General features: G+C 44.8%; 1 protein-coding gene across 1 annotated transcript in view; it reads right to left on the bottom strand.

The window, feature by feature from the left end:
• Positions 1–13448, bottom strand: part of LOC124789979 (nodal modulator 3) — a 158658-nt gene that overhangs the window by 42369 nt on the left and 102841 nt on the right. The gene's annotated exons all lie outside the window — the stretch shown is intronic.

Here is a 13448-nt window from a genome sequence, read left to right as displayed (position 1 = left end):
ACGGGAATGTCTCTGCGCGTCTGTTTTTTTTTTTAATTCGAATTTGAAATGTGCGCTGCAATTGAAAATCTCACCAGTTGTGAGGTGCAGTCTGTGATACGGTTTTTGTTGGCAAAAAACCTAAATCCTATAGAAATTTATCATAATTTGTGCGAAGTGTACGGAAATAACATAATAAGTGAATGTTCTGTCTGGAAATAGTGCATTCAGTTTAAAAATGGCCGAACCAACATTCATGATGAAGAGAAGAGTGGATGTCGAGCATTGTGACTGACGATCTTGTCACTAAAGTTGATGAAACGATTCGTGAAAGCCGTCGCTTCACAATAACAGAGCTTTTGCTTTCTTTTCCACAAGTTTCATGGACTTTGTTGTTTGAAATTTTCACTCAAAAGCTAGGTTACCACAAATTTTGTGCACAATGGGTGCCCAAAATTCTTACAGAGCACCATAAAGAACAGCGAATGGGGAGCAACGTTGACATTTCTGGAGGCCTACCACAAACATGGTGATTCATTACTGGATTGAATCGTAACCAGTGACAAGACTTGGGTGAAACACGTCAATTGTGAGACAAAATTACAGTCCATGGAGTGGAGGCACACAAAGTCCCCCCAAAAACCAAGAAAATGTTTGCAAACCTTGTCAGCAAGGAAGTTGATAGCAACAGGGTTTTGAGATAGGCAAGGTGCGCTTCTTATTGATTTTCTTGAATGTGAAGCAACCATAAATTCTGTCCGGTACTGACAAACTTTGCACAGCATTATAAGAGCAGTTCAAAATAAACACCGAGGAAAGATGATGTCCAAAATCTTGTTTTTGCACAATACCTGACCTCACACAGCAAATCGCACTAAAGAACTTCTTAATCCATTCAAATGAGAAATTTTCCCTCATCCGCCCTACAGCTCTGATCTTGCACCAAGCAACTTCCACTTGTTTCCCAAGATGAAGAACTGACTTGCAACACAGTGCTTTGATGATGACACAGAACTCCAGGCGGGCGTGACTGACTGGCTGAAGTCTCAGGCGGCAGAATTTTACGATGAAGGTCTTTCAAAGCTTGTCCACCACTATGATAAGTGCCTCAATGTGTTTGGTGACTATGTGGCAAAGTAGTATATCAGTTGCTATTTCAGATGTATATAATAAAATGTATTTCTTGCAATGTATTTCTTTTTAAATGCCAAAACATTCCCTACTTTCTGAATAGCCCTCGTATAAAATGGTTATTGTTTATAGTTGACGAGTTAATACTGAGTGTAGAGTGCAATGTAGTTTTTGTAATGTCAGTGATCAAGTAAGGGGCAGGGAACGAGGGGAGGGGGAAGGTGGAGGAGGAAGAGATGATGAAGCCTAATATCAGCTCACAGCTTGCTCCTCTTAAAAATAATCCAAAGAGCTGCCAGGTTTAAAAACCCAACACACATCACTAACTGAAGGTTTTTTCCAAAGAGACAGAAATACGCTGACGTTAAATCTCTCTTTAAGAAAGATGATAAGAGAGATGTCAATAACTAACAACTTGTTTCACTACTGAAATTATTTTCCTATCTTTGTATGTGATCTATTGTAGAATAGTATCACACCTCAGCAACAATAATATCCTCAACAAATCACAGTTTGGTTTCAGAAGCATTGCTCTACTAATTAAATAACAAAATAGTGCAGTCTAGTATTTTCTGTGACCTATTTAAGGTGTCTGACTGTGTGAATCACGGAACTCTCATAGATGAATTAAGTTCTATGAGGTTGATGGTATAGTCAACTAATGGATAATGTCACATATGGAACAATAGCGGACCTAAGACTGAGTCTTGGGGAACCCCAAAAGTGATTTCTTCCTGTTCAGAATAACGTCCCTGGACTACATTGGCTGATCTACTAAGTACAGCTTTCTGCAATCTTTGGAGATATATATACATATATATCTAAAAACAAAGATGATGTGACTTACCAAACGAAAGTGCTGGCAGGTCGATAGACACATGTTTGTGTGTCTATCGACCTGCCAGCGCTTTCGTTTTGTAAGTCACATCATCTTTGTTTTTAGATATATTTTTCCCATGTGGAATGTTTCCCTCTGTCCTATCCAAAGGCCTCACCTTCAGCCCCACTCCCAGATTCAACCAAACAGCCCTCGTCAAAGATTTACTGTCCTACACTCGTACTCTCTGCTGGAAGTATCACTTTGCCACGAAGAAAAATGATCCTAATCCTACCCCTAATGATCCAACTACTATCCAAATTGAACCCTGCCTGGAACAGTTCCGTCCTCCGTCACAGCGGGACCCTCCTCCCCTTCCTCAAAATCACCCTCTCCAAACCTTCCAGGAATTTCTGACTTCCAGCCTTGCCTCTCAATCCTTCTTAAAAAACCTTAAACCTACTCCCAACATCACCACTGCTGAAGCCCAGGCTATCCGTGATCTGAAGGCTGACCGGTCCATCGTCATTCTTCCGGCGGACAAGGGTTCCACGACCGTGGTACTTGATCGTCGGGAGTATGTGGCTGAGGGACTGCGTCAGCTTTCAGACAACACCACATACAAAGTTTGCCAAGGTAATCCCATTCCTGATGTCCAGGCGGAGCTTCAAGGAATCCTCAGAACCTTAGGCCCCCTACAAAACCTTTCACCTGACTCCATCAACCTCCTGACCCCACCGACACCCCGCACCCCTACCTTCTACCTTCTTCCTAAAATTCACAAACCCAATCATCCCGGCCGCCCCATTGTAGCTGGTTACCAAGCCCCCACAGAACGTATCTCTGCCTACGTAGATCAACACCTTCAACCCATTACATGCAGTCTCCCATCCTTCATCAAAGACACCAACCACTTTCTCGAACGCCTGGAATCCTTACCCAATCCGTTACCCCCAGAAACCATCCTTGTAACCATTGATGCCACTTCCTTATACACAAATATCCTGCACGTCCAGGGCCTCGCTGCGATGGAGCACTTCCTTTCACGCCGATCACCTGCCACCCTACCTAAAACCTCTTTCCTCATTACCTTAGCCAGCTTCATCCTGACCCACAACTTCTTCACTTTTGAAGACCAGACATACCAACAATTAAAGGGAACAGCCATGGGTACCAGGATGGCCCTTCGTACGCCAACCTATTCATGGGTCGCTTAGAGGAAGCCTTCTTGGTTACCCAGGCCTGCCAACCCAAAGTTTGGTACAGATTTATTGATGACATCTTCATGATCTGGACTCACAGTGAAGAAGAACTCCAGAATTTCCTCTCCAACCTCAACTCCTTTGGTTCCATCAGATTCACCTGGTCCTACTCCAAATCCCACGCCACTTTCCTTGATGTTGACCTCCACCTGTCCAATGGCCAGCTTCACACGTCCGTCCACGTCAAACCCACCAACAAGCAACAGTACCTCCATTACGACAGCTGCCACCCATTCCACATCAAAGGGTCCCTTCCCTACAGCCTAGGTCTTCGTGGCAAATGAATCTGCTCCAGTCCGAAATCCCTGAAGCATTACACCAACAACCTGACAACAGCTTTCGCATCCCGCAACTACCCTCCCGACCTGGTACAGAAGCAAATAACCAGAGCCACTTCCTCATCCTCTCAAACCCAGAACCTCCCACAGAAGAACCACAAAAGTGCCCCACTTGTGACAGGATACTTTCCGGGACTGGATCAGATTCTGAATGTGGCTCTCCAGCAGGGATACGACTTCCTCAAATCCTGCCCTGAAATGAGATCCATCCTTCATGAAATCCTCCCCACTCCACCAAGAGTGTCTTTCCGCCATCCACCTAACCTTCGTAACCTCTTATTTCATCCCTATGAAATCCCCAAACCACCTTCCCTACCCTCTGGCTCCTACCCTTGTAACCGCCCCCGGTGTAAAACCTGTCCCATGCACCCTCCCACCACCACCTACTCCAGTCCTGTAACCCGGAAGGTGTACACGATCAAAGGCAGAGCCATGTGTGAAAGCACCCACGTGATCTACCAACTGATCTGCCTACACTGTGATGCATTCTATGTGGGAATGACCAGCAACAAACTGTCCATTCACATGAATGGACACAGGCAGACAGTGTTTGTTGGTAATGAGGATCACCCTGTGGCTAAACATGCCTTGGTGCACGGCCAGCACATCTGGGCGCAGTGTTACACTGTCCGGGTTATCTGGATACTTCCCACTAACACCAACCTATCTGAACTCCGGAGATGGGAACTTGCTCTTCAATATATCCTCTCTTCCCGTTATCCACCAGGCCTCAATCTCCGCTAATTTCAAGTTGCCACCACTCATACCTCACCTGTCATTCAACAACATCTTTGCCTCTGCACTTCTGCCTCGACTGACATCTCTGCCCAAATTCTTGTCTTTAAATATGTCTGCCTGTGTCTGTATATGTGTGTGTGTGCGCGAGTGTATACCTGTCCTTTTTTTCCCCCTAAGGTAAGTCTTTCCGCTCCCAGGATTGGAATGACTCCTTACCCTCTCCCTTAAAACCCACATCCTTTCGTCTTTCCCTCTCCTTCCCTCTTTCCTCATAAGGCAACAGTTTGTTGCGAAAGCTTGAATTTTGTGTGTATGTCGACCTGCCAGCACTTTCATTTGGTAAGTCACATCATCTTTGTTCTTTTTTTTTATATATATATATATATATATATATATATATATATATATATATATATATATATATATATATATCACACACACAATCTTCCAGCTGATATAAGACAAGCAGAATTAGTTTTTCTTGCAGATGGCACTAGTATTATAATCAATCCAAGCATACATACAGAAACAGTAAACAATGTTCTTAAAAGTATCACTGACTGGTTTTCTGTGGGTGGTCTCATCTTCAATTTTAAGAAGATGCAACATATTCATTTTTGCACATCTAAGGGTATTATACTAGTGATAAGTATGACACAGAAGAGGAAATAATAAATTGGTTGGGAACTTCAAAATTCTTACTGATGAGAATTTAAACATTATATGATTCCCAAAACAATGTAGTTCAGCCATATTTGCATGAATCATTGCAAGTCTTGGGGATAGGCGAACTGGTAAGTTGACATATTTTGCATATTTTCATTCAATAATGTCATATGGAGTAATGTTTTGAGGTAACTCATCTTTATGGAAGAAAGTCTTCATTGCTCAAAAATGGGTTGTATGAATATGTGGTGCTCACACATAATCATCCTGTAGACACCTGTTTAAGAAGTTATGCATTCTGATTGCTGCTTCACATTATATATTGTTGTAAATAATCCACTATAGTTCAAAAGGAACAGTGATGTACATAATTACAATACCAGAAGAAAAAGACGTTCATTAGCCCATGTTAAAGTTGTCTTTTGCCCAAAAAGGAGTGCACAACACTGCAACAAAAATTATTGATCACTTACCTGTTGATATAAAATGTCTGACAGTCAACAAGATAAAACTTGAAAACAAGCTGAAAAAAGTTTCTCCTTGATAACTCCTCCTATTCAGTAGAATAATTTCTATTACTGTAACGTGGAAGAGGCGGTGGATAGAAATTACTAACTCACGTCTGTATATTTTCGTAAAAAATAAAAAAAATCTTAAAAATGTTCAGCATTTAATTTGTGATCTGAATGTAAAAGGACTTGTTCCACATCATTAATATTTATCATGCAAAACAATCCACGGAACATGAAACTAACCAACATGAATCATTACGTTACATTTTCATGGCCTTCCTCAGGAGGCTGTGGAAGGATTGGAACATAATTTAGAATACTGACATGCCACTGGTGATCACAAATTATACGGATGCCTCTCCTATCTTCCTTGGCCAAAATCCAATCCTGACAGCTCATTTGTCAAGACTCAATCCACAGCCTCATAGTATATCTCAAATCAGATGATGATATGATTTATGTCTTTCACAATGTATTGTTTTTCAGTGTTCATTTTGTTGACTAAATAATGACTACTTTCTTAGGCTCAATAGAGGAAAAATAGCACCTATTGTAATCACTTCTGATTTTCTTGCTATAAATGAGAGTGCTTCTGTTTTACTCTGAGAAAAGTACGTCCCAGTAGCTGAATGGTCAGCATGACGGAATGTCTTTCCAAGGGGCCTGGATTCGATTCCCGGCCAGGTCGGAGTTTTTCTCCACTCAGGGACTGGGTGTTGTGTTATCATCATCTCATCCCCATCGACATGCAAGTCACATAAGAGGCGTCAACTCAAAAGACTTGCACCAGACGAATGGTCTACCCAACGAGAGGCCCTAGCCACATGACATTTCCATTTCCACTCTGAGAAAAAAGGTAAGTGTTGGAGATTTTCTAGAAATGTGTGTGTTATAATCTTTAGAAATACAAAGAATATTTACTTTCACAAGGTGGGGGGATCAAATATGTATAACAGCAACAGGTATCAATAAACAATGCAGAATGTTTTAGAGGTACATGTTAATGAGGATATAAAATCATAAAAATTATAGCCACAATCTTCTAAAATGTGCTTTTTCAACAATCTTATTTGTCTACATTGGGTATAAGGATTTGATAAGTTGATATACATTGCATATTTCCATCCACTGGTGTCCTAATGGTGTAATGCACAGCAGTATGGAACTGTTTTCACAAAAAATGTTCGCAGAAGAAAATGAATAAAATTCTGTGTAAAGTAGCACAAATTTTAAATGTATATTTGTTCTCTGATGAAATTTGTCACCTATGACTAATAGGGTTAACGTGCAGTGGCCTCAGAGACCTTTACAGTTAACTGTGCACTCATTAAATAGACGCACATGATACATCAGCAGATCCCTGTACCCTACAATACATTATTAGGACTTCTGTTCCATTACATGTAAACACTTGTCAAAAAATTACTATTCTGAATTGTACCCTGCTGCTATGAGAGATCCACTGCATGTTGTGCTTTATGATGCTGCCATTCCTGCCTTCAGCATATAACAAAAGGCAATGATAACTTGTTAATTTAGGTGACTGTTTTCAATGATACAAGCAACCAGTTGCAGTATTTCTGCACTCATGCCAATTTCTCAGTTCTCTAACATGAGGTTATCAGAGGTAAATGTAGATGTAAATGTTAACGAGCTGCTGCTGTTGTTTGCTAATGAATGTGTGCTGATGAACTGAAGACAGCAGTACTGGGATTTAACATCCCACTTCCACCATTGTTATTAGAAAGGAGGATACTAACTCAGCCAGACAAGAATGACGGAAGATATCAGTTATCAACATTTTCTGGAATCAGACTGGCTTTCGTGTAAAGTGATTTATGGAAACTGCAAAGCCTTTAGCAGAATTTTTGTTTGTTAAGTTTAACTCTACCGTCTTCACATGTGAGGCCAGCATCTAGAATCAAAGTAGAAGAGCACTTCTAGCAAACTGAAGCTGCTGAAAAGGCATTGAAGCATACATGGGTAGCTCAGTCTGCGTGACCATTGCTCCAAAAAGGAAGGATTTGTTTTCAATCCCATCCCATCACACAGTTTTAATCTGCAGGAAAGAGTCTAATCTATTAACTACTACATCACTTTGTTTGGCAGCACTGAACTGATGCATGGTCTGCTGCACTGTGGCCCTTCTATCTATCATTTCAGATCAAGCTATCTGATAGCTACACATCACCCACACACTGTTGAACATGACAGTGAATTTATTTTGAATGTTTAGTATCCCCACTAGTGGACATTAATATGGACACAGATTTGCTGGTGTGGGTCCCGTGGGAGAGTAGTGCAGCAAGCTGGCACAGATGGTGTAGGTAAAGCAAAGGACTCTGTGGGTAAAGCCACTGACACAGGTGTTCATCTGTGTTTGGCGATAGGCAACAGCCCGTCAGTTCTTATGCTGATGTTAACTACCTCAGACCTCGCCTTTGCCTCACTTTGTGCTCTGTTTCCCCATGATAACGCTCAGCTGTTTGTGCTGGTCGCATTTTGTGTTTATCTCTGTGCTAGGCTCTACGTGGTGTTCAGAGACTCTCCTCCTGTCACAGATTGACTTGCACATATGCCTTTGCCTCACTTTGTGCTGTTTCCCCATGATAATGTTCAGCTGTTTGTGCTGGTCGCATTTTGTGTTTATCTCTGTGCTAGTCTCTACGTGGTGTTCAAGAGACTCTCCTCTTGTCACAGATTGACTTGCACATAAAGTTTTGTTCCCTCTATTGAGGTCTAGCTCCCTGGCTTTGTCAGCTAGTACAGTTAAATTTTTGGGACAGTGCTGGTTTTGTAGCATTGTCATGCCCTATGTAAATACATAAGAATGAATGTACTCAGGGTATTCCATTCTAGGCCTTTGAATGGTGCTTTCAAATACCCCATTATCATCATGACTTCACAGCTGAAGTGTCTCTTTTAGAGTGGTTCTAATTATTTTACCACAATCAATCATGTTGAGACCTGGTGTCTAGGACTAACTGTCCACCACCGGCGCCTGGACTATCAGTGAACATGCTAACAGTATATAATACTATGTCATGCCAAACACTGCAACTTATAGAGGCAACAGAAGCATACCATTCATCTCTATTCATTTGCTCAGACTAGATATTTTGAGTAGTGAGATAAACTGGTCCAAACATGGTCAGAAACATAGGGTTAACCATACTATATTTCACAGGTAAATTAATTTTTAATGAACTTATTCCTCATAAGTGAACAAAAAGTTACACAATGGATGATAAAGTCAGCAACATCAGACACAGCAGAAGTATACAATTATGTGCAGTCTCATCATGAAAACTTGATGCCAATGTTGGGTCGGCTAGTTCTAGATAAAGACACTCTAATACAACACGGCATGACTATAATCTTAAAACATGAAATTTAAGTTATTAAGTCTTAGAATACTAGTAACTTTAGTCAATAACGGCATGATGGAAAGATGCTGGTTTCTGTGGAATTGTTATATTTACCCCAAAAATAAAGCAGCAAAGTGCACAAAATAAATATGCCATTGTAAATGTGTAAGTAAGAAGCAAGATCATTCATGCGAAGTACAGACTGGAATATCAACACTATTAAGAAAAGAACAGATTGTTACTCACTGTAAAGATGACATGCTGAGTTGCAGACAGATGCAATAAGGAACTGTTACACACCGAGCTTTTAGCCAAAGCCTTCTCCAGAAAAGAAAAAGCACACATTCACACAAGCAGGCACATCTCACGGACACATGACCGCTACCTCTGCCCACTCCAGCCGGAATGCAACTGTCACATTGAATGAAAGCAGCAATCTGGAATGGGACAGGGAAGAGGGATGGATAGCAAAGTTCAGCTGGGAGTGGAGCCTCTCTGCCGCTCCACTGGATGAAGGGTGGAAAGGGGGGCTATGGATATGTTTGATACCGTTGGCCTGGCAGAAGTTGCGGAAGGAGGACGCTGTGAATTGGGGACCATTATCGGAGACCAACATGTGTGGCAGGCCCTCAATAGTGAGAACCTGGGCCAGGGCCTTGAGTGTTGCCTCCGTGGTGGTGGATGCCATGCGGACGACGTGAGGGTATCTGGAGTAGGCATTAACGATGAGTAACCACATGGACCCCAAAAACAGACCCACAAAATCGACATGGATGTGATCACAGGGCCGGCGAGGCACAGGCCAGGGTGAAAACGACTGAGGGGGACTTGCCTGGTGACGCGCACACACAGTGCGCCCATGGACCAGGTGGTCAATGTCACCATCGATGCCAGGCCAATACACATACCGGTGAGCCAAAACTTTTATATGGGACATACCCCAGTGCCCCCGCGGTGTAACAAACTGAGCACCCGAAGCTGTAAATCCGGAGTGATGACCACTCGATGGGCATCCAACTCTGTGACCAACGGAAGGACATCATCAACCACGGAGAACCTGTTAGGACAGGTGGCGCCATGGGCCGAAATCGGACTGCATCCAATGAGTAACATAGGAGGGCCACCTGTGGACCACGTAGTGGAGAACCTGCTGCAAGATAGGGTCGCGGTGGGTAGAGGTGGCAATGTGAGCAGCCATAAGAGGCAGACCGTCCAGCACATCCCCGTGGGCGGAATCAATGTGAAAGCAGAGGACCTCCTGTTGGTCAAAGGCAGGATTGGGAACTGCTGGGAGACGTGACAAAGCGTCCGCATTAGCATGGGGGGTAGTGGGTTTATACCAGATGGTGTAAGCGTAATTTCATAAAAACAACGCCCAGCGAAGACGATCGCCAGGGCCTCCTTTTAAATCTGGGCATAGTTCCGTTGTGCTGGGGTCAACGTCTTAAAGGCATAAGTGATGGGCTGTTCAGAGCCATCAGCATCCCAATGCGCAAGGACGGCCCCAATGCCGTATGCCGATGCATCAGCTGCCACAACCAAGGGGTGGTCCTGAGAGAAGGGCGTAAGGGAAGGGTCGGACTTCAGTATCGCCTTTAAACAGAGAAAAGCCTGGTCACAGGCAGGCAGGAGTCCAAGCAAAATATACCCCTTTGCGATGCATGTGATTGAGGGGTTGACCAATGGAGGCAGCCTGGAGCAAGAACTTTAAGTAATAATTAACCTTGCCCAAAAACCCCTGGAGTTCAGATAAGTCCTTGGGACGAGGAAGGGCCTCAATGGCCATGACATTACGACCCGAAGGGTGAATGCCATCTTTGCTAAGCCCGTGGCCTAAGTATTCCACTTCCAGTTGAAAAAAAAAAACAACACTTGTCCAGCTGACAGCAAAAAATAGAAGATTGCCGAGTATGAAATAAGGCGCTGAGGGTTTGCAAATGTCCCTGGTGGGAATGCCCGGTGACCAAGATGTCATCCAGATAATTCACAAAGGCGGGGATAGGCTGTGTAAGCTGCTCCAGGAACCACTGGAAAATGGCCGGCGCTGAAGAGACACCAAAGGGAAGGTGCTTGTACTTATACAATCCGAAAGGCGTGTTGATAACCATGATGTTCTGAGAGTCGGCATCCAAGAGTAACTGGTGGTATGCCCCTGCCAGGTCAATCCTTGAAAAATACTCCCCCCCCCCCCCTCCCGCCAAGCTTGGCGAGAAGGTCTTCCTGTCGGGGAATGGAGTAAGTGTCAACGAGGGACTGAGCATTGACTGCAGCGCCGAAGTCCCCACACAGCCGAAGGGACTCATTGGGTTTCTGTATGACCACCAATGGCGTCACCCAGGCACTGTAAGACACAGGCTCCAGAACGCCAGCGGCCTGGAGCTGATCAAGTTCCTGCTTGACTGTCGGCCGCAAGGCCAACAGAAAGGGCCAGGCCCGGAAAAAGCGAGTCTGCGTATCTGGCTGTAGGGTGATGTGCGCCTGAAAACAGGAAGCATATCCGAGATCCATTGCAAACAACAACGCAAAAGCGGAGCACAGATTGTGCAAGTCCTGAAAAGGAACAGCCGTGGAAACGACCTTAACTTCGTCGGAAATTGAAAAGCCAAACAGTTGAAACGCGACAAAGAGGCTAAGGAGCTGGGGAACACGCTTGTATGTCGCCTGGACGACGAACTGCCCACAAAGGCGAATGGAACCATTTCCGTAGGTGACCAAATGGTGAGAGGGAGGTGACAACTCAGGAGAGCCCAGCCGCGTATATGTCACCATATTAATCAGGGAGACAGTGGCCCCAGCATCGACCTGAAAACTGACATCCTCAGTGAAAAGGCGAAGCGTGAGGATAAGCTTTCACGCTGGTGGGTCATCCTGTGGGATGACCAACTGCAGAGCATGAACTGTATCTTGAGACCCAGGATGGGCAGGATTGGAGCGAGTCGAGCGACTACAACAAACCGGTCAGATTTGGTCCTTCTTATTACACAGCGTACACGTTTTCCAACGTGGGGGACAATCAGCTCGAGAATGTGCAGTAAAGCACTGTGGGCAAGATGGAAGTGGGCCTTGCGATCGGCGACGAGGGGTGACTGGAGGCGCCGATGCCATAGAGATGTCAGACAACGAGAAGTTCTGACGGCGCTGGCCACGTCCTCATCGCGAGGGCAGAACCCGCCATGATGCCTCAATTGCCGCCACCTGCGGCCCCGTCATAAGATGCTAGTTAGCTGCTTGAGCAGTTTCAAAGGAGTGGGCAATGCGGAGAATCTCTTCCAAGGAGGGGTTGTTGAGTTTCAACACCGCAGTATCGACCTCAGGATCGGTAGCCAGCTGAACCACCACATCCCGGATCAGGGAGTCCGCATACGAAGCCTTGCACTGCTGATTGGTGCCCGTAAAATCGCATTGACGGCTGAGACCCTGCAAGTCTGTCACCCAGGAACGATACGATTGACCATGCTGGTTATGGTACTGGTGGAACTTCAATCGAGAGGCGACCACATGGTAGCGTTGGCAATAATAGTTTGTCAGGAAAAGACATATCTCCTGGAAAGAGAGAGCCACAGGATCGGACAACGGTGCCAACTTGTGGAGAAGAAAGAATGTGTCTGGGGAGGCCCACAACAAAAACAATGACCGCTCCAAGGAGTGGTCCGTGAGTTGAAAATCCGTAAAATGTTGTTTCAGCTGATGTAAGTAGCTTTCCCAGTCCTCTTTAGCGTCATTAAAGGGTAGGAACGATGGCGGACATGGGAAAGCATTGGAAACCCAAGGACTCGGAAGTTGTTGTGGTAACACATCCCGGGCATTGACTTTGTCCGTTAGCAAACCACAGTGACTGTTTTATGATGTCTAACTGGAGCTGCTGCTGCTGCGTGAGCTACTGCTGTTGCTCCCGAAGACAGACCAACTTCGCCTCCATGCCAGCAACTACCACCATTTACCTCGTCGCCAAAAATGTTGTAACAATGAACTGTTCCGGTTGCGGGGTGCCCGAGAAAGTGCAGCGGGACCAAACGGAGAGTGGTCCGAGAACAAACAAATAAATGGAAAGGCTGGGCATGAAAAAATGACGGACGATCGAGAGAGATCTTACGACGACAACACGCAAGAAGCTACAGAGTGAGAGGAACAACCACACGAATCCAGGACGTCCACTAGTAATGAAAACAAAGAACGGTAAACATGCTGTCTGTTGTCGAGGCAATATGTCAAGACTCATGTAATGATTAGACTCGCTGGCTGAGCGAGAGGCAGGCACTTAAATACACAATCGGGGGCACCACTATTGGTTGCTGGGACCACGTGTTCCACTGTGGCTCCCTCACACTAAATGTGGGCCAGGAGGCACATGCCACCACAGCTTATGGCGCGATGGCGCAGAGACCTTCAGGGGTCTTTGACGTCCATGACGTCTGGTGTGGATTCAAATTCTGCGGCATGCGGTACCAGAAAAACAGCCTCAGTTTTCAGCCCACCACAAAGGCTTAATGTGTAAGGTGACATGTCAGTAAACTGAGGGATGGCTGGTTGGTTGGGTGATTTGGAAGGAGTGCACAAAACAGCGAGGTCATCGGATTAGGGAAAGATGGGGCAAGTAGCCAGTTGGGTCCCTTCAAAGGAACCATCCTGGCATTTGC

The sequence above is a fragment of the Schistocerca piceifrons genome, chromosome 1 (genome assembly GCF_021461385.2).
Source record: "Schistocerca piceifrons isolate TAMUIC-IGC-003096 chromosome 1, iqSchPice1.1, whole genome shotgun sequence".
Classification (NCBI taxonomy): Eukaryota; Metazoa; Arthropoda; class Insecta; order Orthoptera; family Acrididae; genus Schistocerca; species Schistocerca piceifrons.
Note: the sequence above shows the minus strand (reverse complement) of the source record. Positions and strands in the feature narration are given on the sequence as shown.